Below are 22480 nucleotides of genomic sequence, written 5' to 3' on the forward strand. Positions count from 1 at the left end.
GAAGAATCGAATGAAAAGGAGTTCCCTTGCAGCATCGTTTCATCATGTTCAGGCCATTTTATTCTTGGCAAAGTGACATCTCCTAGGTATTAAGAACCTTAAGAATCAAGATACATTTGTCGCAACAAAAAACAATAAAAACAACTGATAATATGAAAACTACTGATAAAAAGACCCCTCCTAGGTATCAAAAACCTTGTGGAATCAAAGCACATTTGCTATAAAAGAAAGCATTAAAAGCCAAGAAAAATACACCTTCAACAATAACTCAAGAACTGAATACTTAAGTGATGATGCGCAATCTACTCACTCTCTCGTGTTAGTGATTAGACTCGAACCAAGTTCTGATCTGGCAATGCCAAACTATAAACTGTAGGCCCGAGCTGAGAAGGGCTGTAAAGAAAGAAGGGTTAGAGTGCCTGAGTAGGTTTTACCCATGAAAATTTAAATCAAAATTCAAAATCAATACCTGTAAAAAATCAAACCAAAAACAAAAATCCACAAAAACTCAAGAATCTTTCAAATCAAAATATATAAGCTCTCATCAAATCATCAATTCAAATGTAACAACATAAAAAGGTCAAACCCATATAAACTTCCCCTTAAAGCTTCTATCAAATAACAAATTTGAACTTCATAACAACAATTATCAAAAAACCTAAATCGATAAAAAACAAAGTCAACAATCTTTCAAATCAAAATTTATAAGCATTCATCAAATCACAAAATCAAACTTCAAAAAATCAAACCCAACCTATAAGCATCCAGCAAATAACAAGTCCATAAAAATAAAATAAAATAAACTCAAATACTTCAAAACATGAGTAGGCAAACATCAAAAAATCAAATATCAACTAATGCTAGCTATTTTTGGGATGGCACCACTATGTTTTTCTCGTGTTTGTTTGACAATTGCAATTGCCTTCCAATGTTTGAGATGGTACAATACCTTCCAAGCAAAGGTTTTGCACTACATCAACTTCAACCTTGACTGAAATTCCAACAGCGAAATCTCCTCCTCCAAACTCTTGGCCCTTACAAAAATCTATGTGTGCTTCTTTTTCTTTGTTGTTCGGCAGCTTGTTACCTCCAACAAAGAGGGGCAACTATTAGCACCCAATTTTTGCTCAGTCCCTTCACCCTACCTCTTTGTACCCCTCTCTTGCACCCAAAAAACATAGAAACACAACCAGATCAACTTGAGACTTTTCAAAACCCAAAATACCCTCATCTGACACAATCCACAAGACAAATAACAACCTTGAAGTCAACATCAACATCCGATCAGACATCATCCCTAGACTTGGAAAGCTACAGTCTCCAAGACTAAACTATAAAGATCCACTGTTCATCACGTCAACTTCCTTTCTAATGACCCCGATCTATGCGATGTTCAAATTCCAACTCCACCAAAATCAAATCTAACATATCTATCACCCCAAGCTCACTCGGAAACAATCAACTAACGAATCCCACCACAAATCTACGGCAACCAACCGCAAAAATATCAAGATTTCATTCTGATGGCCCTGAATGATTACCAAGATTGACCATATATTTCTTAGATCAGAACCATCCACTTGACTCCCCTTAATCCATGCCTACCCACCAAATTGTAGCTCAAAATTCACCTATTTGACCCCCAATCAAGCCTAGATCCTATTTCAACAAATCTCATTAAATAGAGAGTACAATCCATCATCCCAACTTCACATGACAAATCAGACCTTACCATTGTGTTCGGAGACACAGAAAACCTCACCATGTCAAATTTCAAGACCAAACACCTCCATTTGACTGTTAAAAAGTAAGATTCCATTTTGCCCCCCCCCCCCCATTAATTGGAAAACCATAAGCTAAGACCATGATCTGAACTAAACCAATCAATCTATGCCTCTGATCAAAGATCCAACACTTCCATTAGATTTAGGACGATCAAAACCCACCAAATTTCATCCCAAAATTCCCCCCATTTGACCCAACAAAGATTATATTTCAGCAAATCCCGTTGACCCAAACTTGTCAGCCATAGATCTCAATCATCTCAACCCTAATTGTCCGATCGGACCTCACCATTGTGTACAAAGACTCAAAAAAAACCCCAACATGCCAAATTTAACATCCTAATTCACCTATTTAACCGTTAATCTAGAAAGATGCCATTCTAATGCACCAGATTAAATTTCCACATCAGCTGGCCCAACCTAAAGCCTTAAAAGGATTATGGCCGATGTCAAACCCATTCTTGACTCATTAAAACATCTGGACCAATGAAACAATGCCTAATAAGCTTAAAAAAACTCAAAATACCAAACAAACTCCCACTTAAAGCAAAGAAAAGACAAAAGCACATTTAAAAGTTTATCAAATTTATGTTTTTTGCCACTATCAGCCCCAAATACGAGACTACAACGTCTGTCACGCCCCCAAGCTCCCATTTGCTGCACAAAACCCATGAAAACCACCCACAAATCAAAGAAAGAGTTTCACTAAACATGAAAGCTTAACTGGGCACTTATTTCTTTAAAGAATCTTTACCTATTTTAGTGAAAGAACTCTACTCAGTCACAGACACTATAGCTGAGCGAATTTCAAACCCATCTCCCTCCATTTTCTCTCTAAATAGAGGCCCAGCTCAAGCTTGAAGAGGAGAGAGGAAAGAAGACCTGAGGGAGAGACCGGGGGGGCTGAAGGGAGAAACCTGAGGGGGGGACCAAGGAAAAAAAAAAAAGAAAGAGAGAGGAAGGAAACCCAAGAGAGGCTCCTAGAGAATGAGAGAGAGAAGAGAGTTTTCTTCCAGACCATATGTTGCCTCTCGTTCACCTAAAATCCGGAGGTGCTCTGAACATTAGATTCTAAACTCGTCTCCCCCAACTTCAAGTGGAGGTTGTTGCAACCAGAAACACTCCCTAGCTCAAGAACCCATCTAAACTTCATTCTGTCGCATCCCTAGCTACTGGAAAACTCCCATCAAGGAACATAAGAAAGGTAAGTCTTCTTTAGCTTTTCTGGGTTGCTTAAGGTTCTGAAATATTGGAGAACCATCGTTTTCAATTTCTTCTTGACTGAGAGTAGAGGCAGAGAAGCGAGGGTCTTAGGGAAATCAATACCTATACCAAATAACATCACCTCAGAATCGGTCTTAAAAGAAGTTGAAAACATATTCCTCCAGATTTAAAAAATTCTTGCAACCATTTCCATTTTGCTTCGAAAGAAACTCAGCCTAAATAACTCTCGTATCAGGATGTTAAAGCAACTTGGAGAGAGGGGTGCCTATTACCTTCCCTCTCCCAATCCTTAGAACCTAAAACCTCTTGGTTGTGTGCCTTTTCCATAGAAAACAGAGTCACTATCAAAGACCATAGTCGAGTTTTTCAAATCTAAAAACGAGGGCCCATTTCATCTAAAAAATGGGTGGCAACTCCAACTCTTTTGAGACAACCATGAGCTTCTCGAAGCTCACAGCTGGCAACTCCACTAGGGATAACTAGAACCTTTACTGGGTGTCGTTCAGGCTTGGTTTCTTTCTTTTTGTTTGGCGTTTGTAAATTAAAGACTTGCTGGTTTGCGATTCAGAATCGCACCTCAAGAAGGCTAGGTGTGATAGACCTTCCTAGCTTAAGCACCCCAAAGCCATTCCCATGCCAAAATCAAACCAAAAGCTCTCCCCAAAGCCATACCTTTGTTGAAATCGCAATCTGGTTCAGTCTCATCACAGCCCAGAAATCCAAACCACAGCACCTTCTTAGAGCCTCATCGCAACCCAGAAGCCCAAAATTGCAACTCAGTCCAACCTTATCGCAACTTAGATCAACCTCATTGCAACCCAGAACCTCATCGCAACCCAACTTCATCGCAACCCAGAACTTCATCGCAACCCAACTTCATCACAATCAAACTTCATCGCAACCTAAAACTCCATCGTAGCCCAAAACCTCATCGCAATCCAGCTTCATTGCAACCCAACTTCATCGCAACCCAGAACCTCATCGTAATCAAACTTCATCGCAACCCAGAACTTCATCACAACCCAGAATGTCATCGCAACCCAAAACCTCATCGCAACCCAACTTCATTGCAACCTAGAACTTCATCACAACCCAGAACTTCATCGCAACCCAAAACCTCATCGCAACCCAACTTCATTGCAACCTAGAACTTCATCGCAACCTAGAACCTCACCGTAATCCAACTTCATCGTAATCCAGAACTTCATCGCAACCCAGAACTTCATCACAACCTAGAACCTCATCGCAACCCAAAAGCCAAAAACTACAAGTCAATTCAACCTCATCACAAATTAGAACTTGCTCATCGCACCTGTCTACCCTCCCCGCCCCAATTATCGCATTGCAACCCCTATCGTAGCACACTGAATTTCTATTGTGACTAGCCTTGAGTATAACAAAAAAATTGTATAGTTTCTATCTGTCAAGCCCCGAAACTGTGGGGCTATAATAAGCCCCTTATTTGTTTCCTTTTTTTTGGGTTTTTTTTTTATTTTTTTCCTTTGTTTTCTTTTGGGTTTCTTTTTCCCTTCCCTTCTTTTCCTTTGGCAGTCTCTCAAAATCTATACTTTTTTATTCCTCTATAATTGAATATGATTAGCTTAGTTTTGGGTAGCAATAAACTGCATTTGCTCCTTGTTCTACTCTTTTCTTCTCTTTGCTTTAGTTAAAGAATCATCAAGAGAACTTAACTTCTATTAGATCCCAAATGTGGCCACCTAGAGATTTGTAGGATTGTTTGCAAACTTAAGCATGTGCCTGCATTCTCCCCTTGTTATTTTATTGCTTTCCTATTCATTTTTCTTGCATGCTTGAACACTCACAATTCACACACTCTCATGTAAATAGAATTAGAATCTCAGTTTACTTATTAAGGGAATGATAGTAGGTGTGTGCCTCTAGACTTTGATTCTCAAAGGCTTCACTAAAACATTCAAACTAGTAACCAACCAAAGAACCCCATTTGTCCATGGGTGGAGGTTTGAAGGCTAGCAACCTTGTTGGAACCTCAAAGTCTAGAACCCACCTAACAACTTCGTGCATTGCACCTAGAGTGCCCATATATAAAAGCCTTAGATGAAAGTAGGATAGAAAAACAATAGTGTAATTAGGACTATGACACTTTGAGTGTTGCACTATGTGATTGACATCCTTAGAAGTAGGATAAAAAAAATGAAACTAAAACTCTTTCAACCCATTAAAAAACAAACAAAATAATAATAATACCATTAAAAAAACAAACAAAAAAATAATAAGAATCATAATAACAACAACAACAACAACAATAATAATAACAGTAATAATGCAAAAATCCAAACTGATTAAACAAACCAAAATAAAATGTGCAATTTTCATTCAAAATTCAAATAAAATCAACAAAAAACAAACAAACAACAAAAGGCAAACAAACAAAGAAGATTTGATTTTCCCTTAGAAGACACTAAAACATAATAAAAGTCACTGAAAGCATCACCTAGGCCTAAATCTCCAAATTTCATCCATGTCTAAGCTAGATCCCAAGAAAGCTTCAACATATCAAAATATAAAATCAAAGCCAAATAACAATAATAATGTAAGATAAAAAAAAATTGAAACTAATTAAACAAAATAAATCAAACTCAAATTTGCAAATTCAAACTATAATAAAAGATCATCAAAATCAAAACTACCATTACCAAAATTTAAAACCCTCAAATCCTAACCAAGTAGATGCATGACTCTATGAGCTCAACTCTTGAGAAAGCATTAAAAGACCATTTTTTACCCCTTTCATCATTTGTCTCTTGGATAAGTAGAAGCATGACTCCAAGAGCTCAGCTCTTGAGAAGTAGCATCAAACAACCATTTTGACATTTTCCATTATTTGTCCCATGTCCATCTCTTGGATAAGTAGATGCGTGACTCTATGAGCTTAGCTCCTAAGAAGTAGCATCGAAAGGCCATTTTTTTGAGGCATCTTCTCTCTTGTGACCATCTCTTGGCTAAGCAGGTATCTAACTATATCAAAATGCCACCTTGACCCATCCTAAGTGTTCAAAAGGGTCTAAAACCCTCCCTTGACCAGTATCAAATGATGCTTCATTCCCTTAATCGAATTTAGGCCGAGTAGACCTTTGGCTCTATGAGCTACTCTTGAGAAATAACATCAAAAGGCCACTTGGACCTTCACGTTTTCGAAACTCCAAGGTGTCAAATAGGTATACATATGGTGTAGGGGTTGATATTCCCCTAGCCAATATCGAAAGGACATTCTCATGATCCTTCATAAACTTTTGAGCTCAAATATCTTTCTTGCTCTTCTCCAAACTGAGTAGATGTTTGACCCAATGAATTTGCTCTTGGGGAGCAACATCAAAAAGGTTGTTGTTTCATAAGCATGGTACAAAAACTAATTATTCTCGACATTTCCTTCAAGCCTTGACTTTTTCAAAAACCTAAGAGTATTTTCTAAATTAGAACTTGGTCCTAATTACAACACTATTTGCCAAAGTCCCAAAATTAATAATAAAACAAGGGAAAAGAACAAATGTACCAAATATCATCAAATCCCAATATCTAACCCATAATAAAAATCTATCTATCAAGTTAACAAAAATAAAGGAAAGGCCCATTATCAAATCATGAGATTCTATTATCAAATAAAGTCTCTTTATCAAATCCTAACTCACATAATTTCAAGTCAATTGCGAGAATCAACATTCCACAAGATGAAGAAAATACCAAAGTCCATGAATGATCTTTCAAATCTTAATCGAATTCCCCAAACCCCAAAAGTTTTTTCAAAGTTTCTTTAACATTGTATTTGTTTGCCAACTACAAGTTCTATCTTAGTTTTAACTTTCTAAATGACTTTTTTTGTAATTTTCGACAAAGGTCCACTAATTTAAGGCATTCCCCTGGCATCACCTAGTCTAGTTGACCATAGATTCTTGCACATTTTTTTTGCACATTCTTGCTAGGTTTCCTTGACCCACTCTAAGGAAGCCATCCTATCTAATCACCTACACACCTAGCCTTCTTAGGATTCATTCAATCAGTAGCCACCATATAATCGACACCTCTGGAATCACATCAACCCTAGCACTTCACACCTAGTTTATTACCTCAACCTCATCCATAGCACCCGACACCTTCGCAAGTCAGGTTTAACCTCGAACCATTCTTGCTTAGGATCAAAGATCTAGTTAGCCTAGTCCCGGTAGCCTCGATAGCTCTAGGTGCATACTAGGGGCAAGTCGGTTGTGTTGTGGTTTTCCATTGTTTTAGCCTGCACTTCATCATTTGCATGAACACATTGCATGTCATCACATGTTGCATCCCTAGAACTAGTCCTTAGCCAACACCAATTTAGTCCGACCCATTAGATGCCTACAACCTAGATTGGTACCTTTGTGAAGGCCACCGGTTTAGCCAACCTTGCGAAGGCCATCAAGAAATTAGAGTCTCTCATGGAGAAGTGTGGGCAACAATGCAAGGTGGTTTCCGAGTTCGAAGTAGAGATCAAGGACCTGGATGCCTTTGAAGTCTAGGGGAAGGCTTTGGAAAATATTGTTATAATGAGAAAAGAGTGGGCCAATGTGTGAGCAATTGTAACCTTTTGTGAATTGTTTATGAACAATGATAGATTGTAAAATTTTTTCCTTAAATGAATGCCTTCGTTGCCTCACTTATTTTGTACCAAAGTAACTTTATCTCAAACTTTCGCTGGTTCTTGGCCTCTGCGTAGTACCATTGATCTTTTTTTAAGTCAACCATTTGGAGGAAAGTTTCTTAGTGTTTTAGGTGCTTTCGTTTGTGTAGAATCTCTATGGTAAGAGGCGCACAAAGTATTGTTCCCACTTCTACATAAGTGTTTGGGCATCACTGATAAGGAAGAAATTTGTAAGTGAGTGTGTGACCTTCTGCTAAGTGTGAGGCCTTTTGCTGAGTGCAGGTTTGCTGAGTTGTGACCTTTTATTGTTTCCACCCTTGTGTGAATAGGAGGGTGCTGCATGGGTGTTTTACGAATTTAGCACAATCAAATAGCACTAAGGTTGGACTATAAACATGAATTGACATAAGTACAACTCAGACTTTAATCACAAACCTCTAGGGAAAGAAATCGAGTGTTATATCGACTCCCGAAATATACTATATGTATGTTAACGTTGAGCCATGCCATCCTAAAAGAATCGAAGACTAAACATTATCACACCATAGATACTTATCAAAACATATTGGGTGTGCTTTTCGGGTTAAAGGCCTAGCGCGATTGTTGAGTAACATGGTGCAAGTAGGTATCAAATAAACCCAAGTAATCAATGTCAAATATTTTGTGGACCTTCACCGTGAGTGAACACCTCTATACGTTTCTTGGTGATCATAATTTACCTCTAATTGAAAATCATTAAAGAGAAGAAAGAAATCAACTATTTTTCATTTCTCAAAACATCGCTAGGTGTGATAAGGTTATCTCAGTATAATGCATATAGCTTAGCATGTGCATAGAAAAGGGGAATTGAACCTTTTCGTAGGAGGGTGTGACTTTTGTAAGTCTCTGTGTGGGCGATATGGTTAGGGCTCGAACTTGAGTCCTCTGTTGCCTTTTGCAATGAATTTTGGTCGTCACGTGAGAAAACTATTGGAACGAGTGTTGTTCTTAGCAAAATATCATCGTCTACGTGTGGGATGGCTTAAGTTTGTGTTTTTTCTCAGATCAATGCATTTGTAAGTTGGACAAAGTATCTACATTTGTAAATTAGGCAAAGATCATACCTAATGTCATTGAAGTCTCCCTGTGGTTGCCAGGGAATGTGAGCGCACCTAGGGTTGCCAGGGCCTTCTTGGAGTTTCTAAGGAAATCTAAGTGCAAGCCTGGGGTTACCAGGTGATGTGAGTGTGCTTGGGGTTGCTAGGGCCTTCTTAGGGTTGCCGGGGGAAACTGAATGCGCCTGGGGTTGCTAGGGCCTTCCTAGGGTTTCTAGGGAATCTGAGTACGCCTAGGGTTGCCAAGGCCTTCGTGGGGTTGTCAGGGAATGTGAGTGCCCTGGGGTTACTAGGGCCTTCCTGGCTTTGCCAGGGAATGTGAGTGCGCCTAGGGTTGCCAGGGAATGTGAGCGCCCTGGGGTTGCCAGGGCCTTCCTGGCTTTGCCAGGGAATGTGAGCACGTCTGGGGTTGTCAGTGCCTTCCTAGGGTTGCTGGGGAATCTGAGTGCACCTAGGGTTGCCAGGGCCTTCCTGGTGTTGCCAGGGCCTTCCTAGGATTACCAGGGAATTTCAATGCGCCTAACTACATGTGGCCTAAGGAAGTTGGCTATGTTCTCTACACAAATCCTTCATAAGGGTATAGCCTATGCCCACTTGGTGAAGTAACCTGTGGCTAGGGGTGCACAAAAAAACTGAAAAACCGAACCGATCGAAAACAAATCGAAAAATTGGTTAACCAAACTGGTCGGTTCAATTTTGGTTTGATGTTTTCAAAAACTGACAATTTCAGTTAACCATTTAAAAAACCGGTGGCTAACCGAACCGACCGATATATATATATATATTATTAATATTATATATTATATTTTTTTAAATCTACTAAGACTTTTCAATTCACCAGTCTGGCAGACTGGCAACTAGACTAGCAAACAGCCTGTCAGACACCCGCGCCTTTACCTTTTCCCTTTCTTTCCCTCTCTCTGATCTCTTTCTCCCAGACTCTCACTCTCTCAGACTCCCACTCTCCCAGTCCCAGTTCCCTTCTTTGTTCTTCCCCAACAAAACGATGGGGGATGGCCTTCAGCGCTTCGCCCTCAGACCGAATAACCGACGGCCTCTGATATTGGCAATCCCTCCTACTTCGGTGACACTAGCCATCCGTCATGCTTCCACAACAGCCTAACACCCGTCATGCCTTTCCCTTTTTCCCTTTCTTTCCCTCTCTCTCTGAGCTCTCACTCTCTCAGACTCCCACTCTCCTAGTTTTCTTCTTTGTTCTTCCCCAAAAGACTGATGGCCTTCGGCACTCCGCCCTCCGACTGAATCACTAATGGCCTCCAACACTGGCGATCCCTCCTACTTTGGTGACACTTTCCCTGTCTCCTAGTTCCCTTTTTTTTAATTTGGAGGGCATAAAAAAACCAAAAAACCGAACTGCAATTAACCGGTCCACCGGTTAACCAATCGACCGATTAATCGATTGCATCAGTTTGGTTAAATGTAAAAACCGAACAAGTTGGTTCAATCTAGAAAATCCCCCCATGGTTTGGTTAACCGAACCGTGGGCACCCCTATCTATGGCCACTATAATGAAACAGTATCCTCTGGAGGGGGGATGGATTTTGCTTATGAGATCTAGTCCTTGGGTGTGGAAGGGCCAAGGTGTGATGATAGGATGAAGGCTATTGGCAGGTTTGCGTAGCCTTTCAGCATGGATCTGGCACCTATGACATCTGCGAACATGTTTTTGAGAGTCTTCCATCAGAGTGGGCCAGTAGAAGCCCATGTGCAGGATGTGATTGTACAGGACTAATTGTCCTTGGTGTGGGGCTGGCTCAGAACTGTGGGCTGCTTCTAGTACTTCCTCAATCTCTTTGCCAACCAGGCATTGCAAGGGTTTTCCTATATGGGACTTCTTGTACAATACTCCTTGGAGGTAGAACCGCTTAGCTTTGGATAGGATTTTCCTTCTTAGTGTCGGGTCTATCGACAATGTGTTGTCTTCTAAGTAGATTATGTACATACTCCTCCAATCCTCCTTGCCCACCACGAGGCATTCTCTCCCATCCATCTCTGGGATACGCTTCCCGCATTCATGCTGTACTCTAGTGGAGTTTGACTTCATCGTAGGCCAGTAGTAACCCAATCTTTGTAATTTTCTATACAGGGTGCTAGTGATGTCTCCACAATGGGCTTTGTGGGTCGCATTCAAGACTACCTCTGCCTCTCTCTTCCCTAAGCATCTTGTTCTCAGCACGTTTGCTTATCTATGGTACAACACTCCATTCACCAGTTGAAACCTCAAAAGCACTTTGCCATCTTGTGTCCCTACTGTCGGGCTGCTTAGTTTCTGAATTATTTCGTACCTCCAATCGTCCGACATGATTTCATCCTCCTTTTCCACCCAACCTTCTAATGTGACAGTCGATGGCTTGGCAAGTGTCTGGATGGTAATTTCGATCAAGTCTTTGTTGGACTAAACTTTTGATCCCAGGGTAGCCAGTGCATCGACCAACCTATTTTTGGCTCTATTCTGGTGTTCAAAGTCTACATCCAGGTCACGGGTTAGCCTCTGGATCAAGGTCCTATATGGCAGGATGGTCAACTCTTTTATTGTCGTGCTTCCGTTAAGCTAGCCTATTACCAATTTGGAATCACCGATCACTTTAATCTTCTTTGCTCTAGACTCTATTCCTTAATCAAACCCAGAACTAAGCTTCATACTCAGCTATATTGTAGGAACAAGGAAATTGGAGTTTGAAGGAGTAAGCGGAGGTTTGACCTCTAGGTGAGGTTAAGGTGACTCTAGCACTGGTTGAGGTACTAGTACTGCTTCTGTCGAAAGTCAACACCCACTTTCTTCCTTCGGCTACTTTGATCATGGGTATGTCTCTAGGTATTTCTTTTGATATGGTAAAGTCACCATTGGAGGGAAAGACGGCCAAGAGGCCTGCCACTGCTTGACACTTAATGGCCCTAGGCTGGGTATACTCTATCGTGTACTCACTCAGCTGCATCATCCATTTGACAAGTCTGCTAAAAAGGAGAGGTATGTCCATAAAGAACCTGATTGGGTCATTACATGCAATGAGTCTCACCTTTTGACCTAGGATGTAATGTCAAAATTTTTGTGTAGTGAACACTAGCACGAGGCATTGCTGCTCCATGTGAGAGTAATTCTTCTTGGCTGGTTTAAGGGTCCTACTAGCATAGTATATCAGACATTCTACTCCTTCATCGTCTTCCTATGCCAGCAAATATCCTATTGCCTCCGAACCTAATGCGATGTATATCCTAAATGCACAAGCTTCCTTGGGTGGTAACATGGTTGGGGCCTTAGCAAGGGTAACCTTCAACTGTTCAAAAGTATACTGGTGCTCCTTTGTCCACTTGAATTCTACAAACTTCACTAGCTTCATTAATGGCATCGCCGCATGTGCAAGACCGGGGATGAACCTCCTAAGGTATGAGAGTTTTCCAATGAAGGTTTTTAATTGGGACTCATTGACTGGAGGCGGGAGATCTAGGACTGCTTTCACCTTGCTCTCATCTGGGTGTATCCCTGTTTGATCTGCTCTGTATCAATTGCACTCCGAATGTACATTTCAACAGATTAAGCCTTAAATTAAAAGTCCTGCATTGATTGAACACATTCCTCAACACATCGGATTGGTCTTTCCACCTCTTTTCTTTGACCACTATATCGTCCACATAGCATTTGATTTCCTTGTGTGGCCCCAGTGTTCTTCAAGACAAAGGGCATCATCTTGTAGTGGAAGCTCCCTATTGGTGTTTCAAAGGCCGTGTGAGGTGCATCTGTCGAGTCCATGAAGATTTGGTTGTAGCCACTGTAAGCATCTAGGACAGAGAAAAGTTCATTCTCTGCTATCGAGTCGACACAGGGCTTATTTAGGTCTCTAAAGTCGACACAACACCTACAATAAGGTTGGGATAGGTTAGTTTCCGATGATGTACTAACACTAGGTAACTAAGCTAGAAACACTAACCTGAGCTACTCGTTCTTCTTCTTCACTGGTACTATGTTGGCCAGCCACTGAGGGTGTGCTATTGGTTTGATGAATCCTACTTTCAAGAGTTGCTCGACTTTCTCTTTAATCTTCAAAGCTACTTCTAGTTTAAAGATCCTTTGTGGTTGCTTTACTGGTCTGAACTTGGGATCTATGCACAATGCATAACTTTCGAGGTCCAGGTCTAGGCCTGGCAACTGGTCATACGACCAGGCAAAAATGCCTTGAAATTTTGTGAAAGTACACACAGATTAGTCTTTTAATAGGTTTTAGTGGTTTGCGATAAAGAAAGGTCTTTACCTTACAATAGTGCAATCAACTTTTCTCTATCTTCGAGTCCTCACCTAGTTGATATGTATAGCGGTTTCTTCTTTGCTCCTTCTACCGCAAGGTTTATCTCCTCTAAGGGTTCTTCCACCGTATCAATGGAATCTATCATGCACTTGGGAGGTGTTTGGAGTTCATCGCAATATTCTAAAGTGTCCTTTCTCATCTTCTATCATTGTAAGCGTATTAGTGTCCTTTTATGTGTGTTACTAATCATGAGTCTATTACAGTTCATTGAAGTACCTCTGATGTTTGTGATTCATGTTTGGGTTGCAATTTATTGTTTAATGATGAAATTACAGCAACATCATTTTGTGGAAATGATCCATCGAAGTAGTTCTGGTTGAAACGTTACTTAGAGTTTTGTCAGAGAGGTAATCATGGTTGCATTACTTATGTTATCAAGAGATAATTTGGCCAAAAAGAAAGAATTCACACATTTTTCTGGAAATAGTGTTTTGTGATAAACTCAACATATTTTGAAGTAAACCATAACTTATATAATGCTTGATGGGCACATTCTAAAATAATGTAAAGTAAATCATAATTGGAACTCAAAACCAACTCATACCTCAAGAATGGCCCTCTTACTTGTCAGTGGCTCCTCACCATCGCAGTCAGCGACGATGTGTAATAGCTCTTCTCGTCGTCGCCAGTCACTCGTATGCATTTTGTTCTCTTTTTCTTTTCAGGAGCTGCTAGAGGCTTGCTCTATGCAAGGTCTAGTAGATTCATCCCTTCTACCATGGCTATCCTTGTTTCCCTTTCATTTGCCAATTTTGTGTAATAGATCGCACTCACAGGTGTGTCTCTGACTTATCGAAGGGCACTCTGGTAGCTAGGATTCTGATCACGCGCCCCTTGTGTTTGGCTTTAATGCATTGGTGATATGTTGATGGGACGAGAGCTAGGTTGTGTATCAGAGGTCGTCCTAGGAGGACATGGTAGGTGGTCCTCCCCAAGATGACTTGAAATCACTAGGTGATGGAGAATGGCCCGATCACTACTTGTAGTTCAATGGACCCCTCTATTACAGACACGTTTCTATTGAAATTTGTGACCTCCATCGATAGTCCTCTGACGGACTCTTGCTGTATGTTCATTAACTTCAACATATAGATGGAGATCAAATTAACAGAACTCCATGGATCTATCATTGACCTTCTCATTTCGAAGCCCCCCACTCTCACTGAAACATACAAGGGCCGATTGTGATGGGGGTCGGTAGCTAATATGTCTTCCACTATGAATTCCACGCTATTGTGATCAGGCCGATAAGGTTCTAATGGCCTCTTGAAAACTTCTGCCAGCGCTTTGATAGCCAGTTTCCTTGTCGATGTGCTTGCTCCCTATTTACTAAAGAACTATTGGAGTTCCTGTCTTTGCTCGAGTCTCTCTATCAGGGCATTAGATTGATATTGGCTTGTTGCTCCTACCACATTGACACTTCCCCCTTGGGTATGGGTCGGGAGGGGGTCAGTTTCCACTCGCACTAGGTCTCTTTTCATGAACTCATCCAATTTTACCTTCTGTACGAACAATCTTCTTAATGAGAAATAGTCCATCAAGTCATGGTATGGTGATTGGTGATAGTTGCACCACCTTTCGCCGCATTTATCATTCTTTGGGTCTACTCCTGCTAGCAGTGGTGGCAAATTGATCACCCTGTCTTCAATCAACTTATTCATTATCATAATCAATTCTTCTTTTGTGCAGGGGAAGGGAGGAGGGTTTGGCAGATCATTTCTCTTTCCTGGGGCAGCGTTACGGTAGTAGGGCCCCTATCGGGGTCCTCCATTGTTCCGAGGCTTCCAGTCGACTGCGTATGCTTCATTCCTTCCATATGGTGTAGGATGGTGTGAGGTGATCTTAATCATGTGCGTTGTTCTTTCTACACATCTCCATAGTTGGCTGAACGTCTCAACCTCCATGTTTTAGATGCCTATTCTATAAGCAGACCGCATCCCTTGTATGCATTGTTCGACGAAGCTTTTCTCTATGGCATGCTCGTCAAAAACGGAGTCAGTTTATAGAACCTCATGACATACACCAAGAGGTCTTCTCTCAAATCTTGTTCTATATTTCTCCATCATCCATCGTCAGCATCCTTTCTAGGGTGAACCATTTTGACAGGAACTTTTTGGCTAGTTCGCCCCATGAATCAATGCTTCCAGCGGTGAGGCTGACAAACCAGGTGTGCGTCGGGCCAGTTAGAGAATTTGAAAACTCCCAAACTTTGACATTCCCATCGAGAACAAAGGATCCAAGGATGTCTTCAAATTTGCTTATGTGTTCTTGCAGGCTGCCCTTCTGGCCATAATACTATGACCACTGTTGTAGAGGAACGTATCCAACGGGGTATGGCTTGTATAGGATCCAGTCAAAGTAAGGTTTCTGTAAGATTACGGAATCCTGCGCTCGAGTGCAACTTTCTACCACTAGTCCTTGGGCATTCTCTCTCATCTCATTTTGACTAAGTGGAGTCTCTGTTACTAGATCTACTTGGGGGAAGGTTCGTGGCTGGTTGATGGGGTGTTGCCCTGTTTGCACGGGCGTGGGATTTGTTTTGTTGGGTTGTTCTAGGGCGGCGGGAATCGGATTGGAAGCGTAACGGCTGGCAAGGACGCCAGCGGGAATGGCGGCTGGGGTGAAGGGAGACTATTCAACTTGGGCTTATCGTTGGAGGAGGATCTAGAGGGAGTTCCTTATTTCTTCTTGCATCTGCTTGAGTTTTTCAAACCGAGCCTCAAAGCGGGCCTCGAACTCATATACCTTGTTAGAGAGTATTTCGATGTCAACTTGATTGGTTGCCTCCATTTCGAATTGATTCTCCACCCCTGGGTTGGTATTCTCAAGGATTTTGTCAGGTTCTTCAGAGATGGGTGTAAGGTTGATTCTACGGGTTGCCATTCTTTATGATCAAAGATGGAACCAGAGATTCTACTGTAGGTAAGGTGGTGGTTAGGCTAGGGAGGTGGTCTCTTTGAAAGACAAAGAAAGCCGAGAACTGGGAGTCAACCAGGAGGTTAGGGCCAAGGGGCATGGTGAGACGGTTAAGTAGGGAAATTAATGATAAGGGTAATCAGTGACTGAATTAATCCTCTTCAATGTGAGAAGGATCTCTATTTATGGGGAAGATCTTGAGATCCTAAAAGGAAGGAACAAAAGGTGTTTGTTTTCAACTAGGAAAGGGAATATTAGATTTGTTGTCAATCACTAAGGAGCATTGCTAGGGTTTTGCAATGTGTCCCTATGGTGATCTTTTCGAGGATTGGCTTTCCTTTCACTCGGAGATCCTCATAACCCACGTGTACTACTGACCTTTTGTGCCTTACTTAACTGGCATGGCGTTAGTGACGTCACTGTCTAGCAAATGACGTCTTATTAGACCCACACAATGCCTTGTTACGTTTGTTACTTCGAAGTTATACGTGTATAGCCAATACTCGAGTCTGATTCTTGACGAACTGGAATCCCGTAACAGCTTTAGGGTTCATTGCGGGCAAGGTACGTGCAAAGCCTCATCTCTTGAGTTCATTTTTGGCTTGTGCTAAGTATAGGTTCATCGCAAGCGTGTGGCGAACCATGGGTTCATTGCATAGGAAATATAAGCTACTAGCCGATCACGAATGTCCATGTGGTATCAATCTAATGTCTACTGTGTTCTAAGGAACTGTGCGAGCACTATGTACCTACACATTTAATTTTTGATAAGCAATTTTAAAAAAAAGTACACCCTCCTTGTTAGTAACAAGGAAAAGAATGGAAAACTCAATTATTTTTTTATAAGCAAGTTACCATATAGCGCCCTTTCTATTTATACAAATTTCCACTATCCTATATTCAAATTTGTATATATTTAAAATAAAATACCCTTATTTTGTTGTTCTTTGTCTAATTCATTAATTCTAACCATTGATTCAGACTTTCATATATTATTTGTTTTGTAGATTTATAGCCACGCTTAATTGTGTTTGATATTATATTTTTTTAATCCATAGCAAAATGTGCTAGTATTTTAATTATAAAAATTTAGTCAATAGTAATGAATTGATTTATATTTTTCTTAGGTTAAGATATGATTAAGAGAAAAATAATTGATTCGTTCTTCAAGAGGAAAGAAAGAAATGTTGATAACAGACATTCACAAGAATCAAAATCTAGTAAACCAACTCCTACATCTAATATTAGTACAAGTCTTGAGCAACCACCTACCAATCAAAATTCTTCAACTCTAAGAACTGAACAAGAAAAGGTGGATATTACTTCTTTATTTCGTGATCTAGGATTATGACCTTAGATTTTAGGTTATCCAATTAATCAGCAAGATGAAATTCGAAGGGCATACATTAAGTTTGGGCCATATCAATTTCTTCAATCTTAGTATCCATTATTTGGTTCAAAAAGTCATCCTCATCGATTTTGCTCTAAATGGTTCAAAAGTTTTCCTTGGTTAGAATATTCCCCTACAAAAGATGCTACCTTTTGTTTTCCATGCTATCTTTTTGCAAAGGAACTAATTGGAAAGGTTGTATCAGATGCATTCACTGTTAAAGGATTTAAAAATTGGAGAAAGTTAATAGTGGCAAACATTGTGCTTTCTTAGATTATATAGGGAAAGTTGCTAGTTCAGCCCATAATTATGTCATTAGGTGTTATGAGAACTTAAGAAACCAATTGTGTCATATTGTAAAGGTGATAGAGAAGCAAACTTCAAAACAAGTTTTGAACAATCGATTATGCCTGAAAGCTTCAATAAACGTTGTTCAATGGTTAACATTTCAAGCATGTACTTTTAGAGGACATGATGAGCATTCAAATTCAAAAAATCTGGGTGATTTTCTTGAAATTATCAAACTTTTGGCATCATACACTGAACAAGTGAAGTTGTCTTGGAAAATGCCCCCACAAAATGCTAAATACACCTTACCAATAATTCAAAAGGAATTTTTGCATATTTTTGCTAGAAATGTGCAAAGTGCAACTCGCAAGGAAATTGGAGATGCAGAATTTTGCTTAATCGTTGATGAAGCTCAAGATGAATCTAGAAAAGAGCAAATGGCCATTGTTGTGAGATTTGTTGATGGAGATGGATATGTATGAGTGAGGTTCTTAGATTTGGTGCATGTCAAAGATACAACTGCATTAACTCTTAAAGAAGAGATTTCATCTATTTTATCTCGTCATAACCTTGATATTCAAAATATTCGAAGTCAAGAGTATGATGGAGCTAGTAATATGCATGGAGAATGGAATGACCTACAAGCTTTATTTCTTAAAGATTGTCTGGATGCATATACGTGCATTGATTAGTGCTTCCTGTAAGCATAATGATGAGTTGCAAGCTATCCAAGAAGTTGAAACTGCATGTCTAATTGCAATTAATGATCTTGAAACTAGAACATGGATTAATCAAATTGGCACTTCGCAACGACCTGGAGATACTAGGTGGAGCTCTCATTTTAATTCAATTTGCAGTCTAATAAGAATGTTTAGTGCAACATTCTCAGTTCTCAAAAACATAGCTACTAAAGGATCCACACATTCTCAATGCGGAGATGCTACTTTTGCTTTAAAAATGCTAATGTCATTTGATTTTGTATTTATTCCACATGTGATGAAGGAGATAATGGGAATCACATATGCACTTTGTCAGACTTTGCAAAAGAAAATCTCAAGACATTCTCAATGCTATGCATTTACTCTCTATAACAAAATTGTTGATATAGAAGTTGAGAGATGATGGCTAGGAAGCTCTTTTGGAGAGTGTGACATTGTTTTTCCAGCGCCAACATATTCAAGTTCCTTATATGAATGCTCATTTTTCATATATAATTCGATCTCATTGCCATAAGGATATTGTGACAAGGGAGCATCATTATCAAATAGATATATTTACATCTGCTATAGATCATCAATTGCAAGAGTTAATAATAGATCCAGTGAATAAGCAATAGAGTTTCTTATTTTGAGTATATCTTTGGATCCTAAATGCTTCTAAATCCTTCAAAGTTGATGATATATGTAATTTGGTTGAGAAGTTTTATCCTCTAGATTTTTCTGATCAAGAAAAAAATCAGTTGAGATATCAATTACAGCACTATAAGCTTGATGTGCCCAACCATCCAAATTTGCAGAATTTGTCTACCATTGGTGATTTATGTCGGGGATTGGTGGAAACTAGAAAGTCAAAAGTTTATCCTTTAATTGATAGATTGATTTGACTTATTTTGACTCTCCCTGTTTCAACAACAATTGCTGAGCGAGCTTTTTCAGCCATGAAAATTGTTAAAACTAGGCTTTACAATAGAATAGAAGATGACTTTCTGATAGACTATTTGAATGTCTACATTGAGAAAGAAATTGCTAAAAGTTTCACGGTAGACATGATTGATGATTTCTACATGGTGAAAGAGCGACGAGCCCAACTTAAAAAGTGAGGAGCTTTTTTTTTTTTTTGCATTCATTATACTCTCAGTCTTTCATGATAGAATATATAAGTTAGTTAGAAACCTAATTATGTATTTTATAATTGATAAATAATAGAATTCATTATTTTGATATTTAGAATCATGTATTGGATTTATTTGGATTGGCATTTAAGTAAATCATATTGCCCCCCCCCCCCCCCCCCGCCCAAGAAAAAATCTTGGCTCCACCCCTAGCAACAATTATGTGAATCTCCCTCATTTCTTGGGGAAACGGCAGGTGGTCAACTTAGTGACCATTCTCGAGTGTTCCCAAAGATTCTGGTGGTTGAGGCCCATAACCTCCATGATGTTCTATCCAATCCTAGAGACCTATATAAGGGCATCTCCTCGCCCTCAAACGGTACAGTCTTATAAACTCTCTAGCTCTAATTCTACTCCTCTCTGCTCTTAGCTCTCTCAGCTCGGTAGTAACTTGATCGTTTGAGCCCCCTTGCCTAGGTCCACAACCCGGGCTCTTTGACATCTATCCTCTTTGCAAATATGAGGCACTCCTCATCCAACTCACCACCCTAGAAGGGACCGATGCAGATTGAGCTACATCAATCTCCATTGTTCTCTACCTATGAAACCATCTATTTTGAGAACAAAGGAAGAATAGAGTTTTCTAAATAAACATGCAAGAAGACTCCCTTGGACTTCAAAGATAAAAAACATACATACCAATCATTTTTGTGGTCATTGCTAGAGGTAAGTTACCAAACCTCTCTCATTATGGTTTTCTTAATGTCATTTACATGCTAAGAGATGCATGCTAAGAGACAGGTTGGAGGTTTTATCAATTTGTATCAGATTCAACCCAGTCTCTAACATGCAATCAATGACTATAAGTTGGTATAAGGCCATGTTTGGGAGTGCTTATGTTAAAAATAAGTGCTTAAAAACAAGTGCTTATTCAAATAAGCACTTATTTACATTTGGTACCCAACTTTTTCAAGTACTTATTTTAAAAAGTAAGCACTTATTTCATATTGGGCGTTTGGTAGTCCTTTTTCTCTAATAAGAATTTGTAACTATTTTTGTCCATTTTCTTTCAAATTTTATGAAAGCACTTTTATGAAAGTACTTTTGTGAAAGAACTTTAATATAAGCACTTTTACAAAAACACTTTTATAAAAGTACTTTTACAGAAGCATTTTTATGAAAGCATTTTAATATAAGCACTTTTACAAAAATAATTTTATAAAAGTAATTTTTTAGAAGCACTTTTATGAAAGTACTTTTATGAAAGCACTTTATGAAAGCACTTTTATAAAAGCACCTTTACGAAAGCACTTTTAGGAAAGCACTTCTATGAAAGTACTTTTATGAAAACACTTTAGTAAAAGAGCTTTTATAGAAGCACTTAAAAGTACTTTTACGAAGGCACTTTAAAGTACTTTTATGGAAGCACTTCATGAAAGCACTTTTATAAAAGCACTTTTACGAAAGCACTTTTAGAAAAGCACTTCTATGAAAGTACTTTTATGAAAGCACTTTAGTAAAAGAGCTTTTATAGCACTTAAAATTACTTTTATGAAGGCACTTTAATAAAAGCACTATTACAAAAGTACTTTTATAAAAGCACTATTACGAAAGTATTTTTATAAAATTCAACTATGGATAGTTTAATAAGTGGAATTTTAAAATTCAACTAGGGATAATTTTGGAAGAAAAAAAATTGAACAAGTGCTTATTGTATAAGCACATAAAAAAAGCTTGAAATTTAGGCTTAAAAAATAAGTCCTTGCTTTTAAAATAAGCACTTATTTCAGACTTATTTCCCAAGCAACAATAAATGCTTAATGGTGTGGTCCTGGCCCAAATAAGCACTTATTTCGACTCTAGTACTCAAAAGGAAAAGGATCCATATGAGAAATGTGAGTGTGCAAATCGTTTAGGTTTAATACTTATGAAGACTTGTATATATAGCAAAGTACATTCGAGGTTCTATCCCTAAGTGTTCTAAATCTAAAGTCTTTCTAAATGTCATTGAGGAACAATTTGAAAGCTTAGAAAAGGCATTAGCTAGAAGGGGTGCAACTTTTCCGGGTTAGGGTTGGGATTTTGTCAAATTTCAATGGACCAAACCCCAAGTCCGGGCCCAAAATAGTGTAAATTGTTAACTTGGGGCAACCCAACTTGCACCCCTATAGCCAATACCTTGATGAACAAACTGTCCTCAATAAAGCAAACTCGGAATAGGGCATATGCATGAACACATAATGAAAATGAGAGATATAGTTTCTCAATCAAAATCCTTAGAGGTTAATATTTTGAAAAACATTAGTGAATATTGAATATGGGCCATTCAAGATTTCTTATAACACACATAAGGTAAAATGGTCAGTTAATTAATTACTAACCATGTGTGTTCAAGAGGAGGGGAAATTGTGCTAGGAGAAACTGGAAAGTGCTTATTTAATAATTCATGGAAAAAGACTCAAGAGTAAGGGGAAAGGTATGTCCTTCAAAGGGAATCAAAAAAGGAAAACAGGAGTAAGGGGAAAAGCTCAGCTCGGCTCGGTTTCAACCGAGCTTTGAGCCGAGCTCGAGCCCAATTTACAAGCTCATTTAACAATCGAGTCAAGCTCAAGTCTAATATATCTCGGCTCGTGAGGCTCGTGAGCCAAGCTCGAATAGCTACATATGTATATATATACGTACATACATACATATAATAATAAAAATAATAATAATAATAATAATAATATAAAATTATAAAAAATAATATATATAATAAAAATATTATATATTTTTTTATATATAATAATAACTAATTAGTATAATTCTTAATTTTTTAAATATCAAAAAAAAAATATTTTCATATATAATTTTTTATTTTTATAAAACATTTTTTCTCAAGCCGAGCTCGAGTCGAGCCAAGCTCGAGCTTACGAGTTTTTGACTCGAGCCGAGCTCGAGCTCAAGGTTCTAGCTCGAGCCTTGTACTACCTTGGCGAGC

The 22480-nt window shown here is 39.1% G+C and overlaps 1 pseudogene; it reads left to right on the top strand.

The window, feature by feature from the left end:
• The first annotated feature begins 11978 nt into the window (after positions 1-11978).
• LOC109115704 (uncharacterized) lies at positions 11979-18791 on the top strand (annotated as a pseudogene).
• The last annotated feature ends 3689 nt before the right edge of the window (positions 18792-22480 follow it).

Source organism: Nelumbo nucifera, chromosome 6 (genome assembly GCF_055504915.1).
Source record: "Nelumbo nucifera cultivar China Antique chromosome 6, China Antique-T2T, whole genome shotgun sequence".
Classification (NCBI taxonomy): Eukaryota; Viridiplantae; Streptophyta; class Magnoliopsida; order Proteales; family Nelumbonaceae; genus Nelumbo; species Nelumbo nucifera.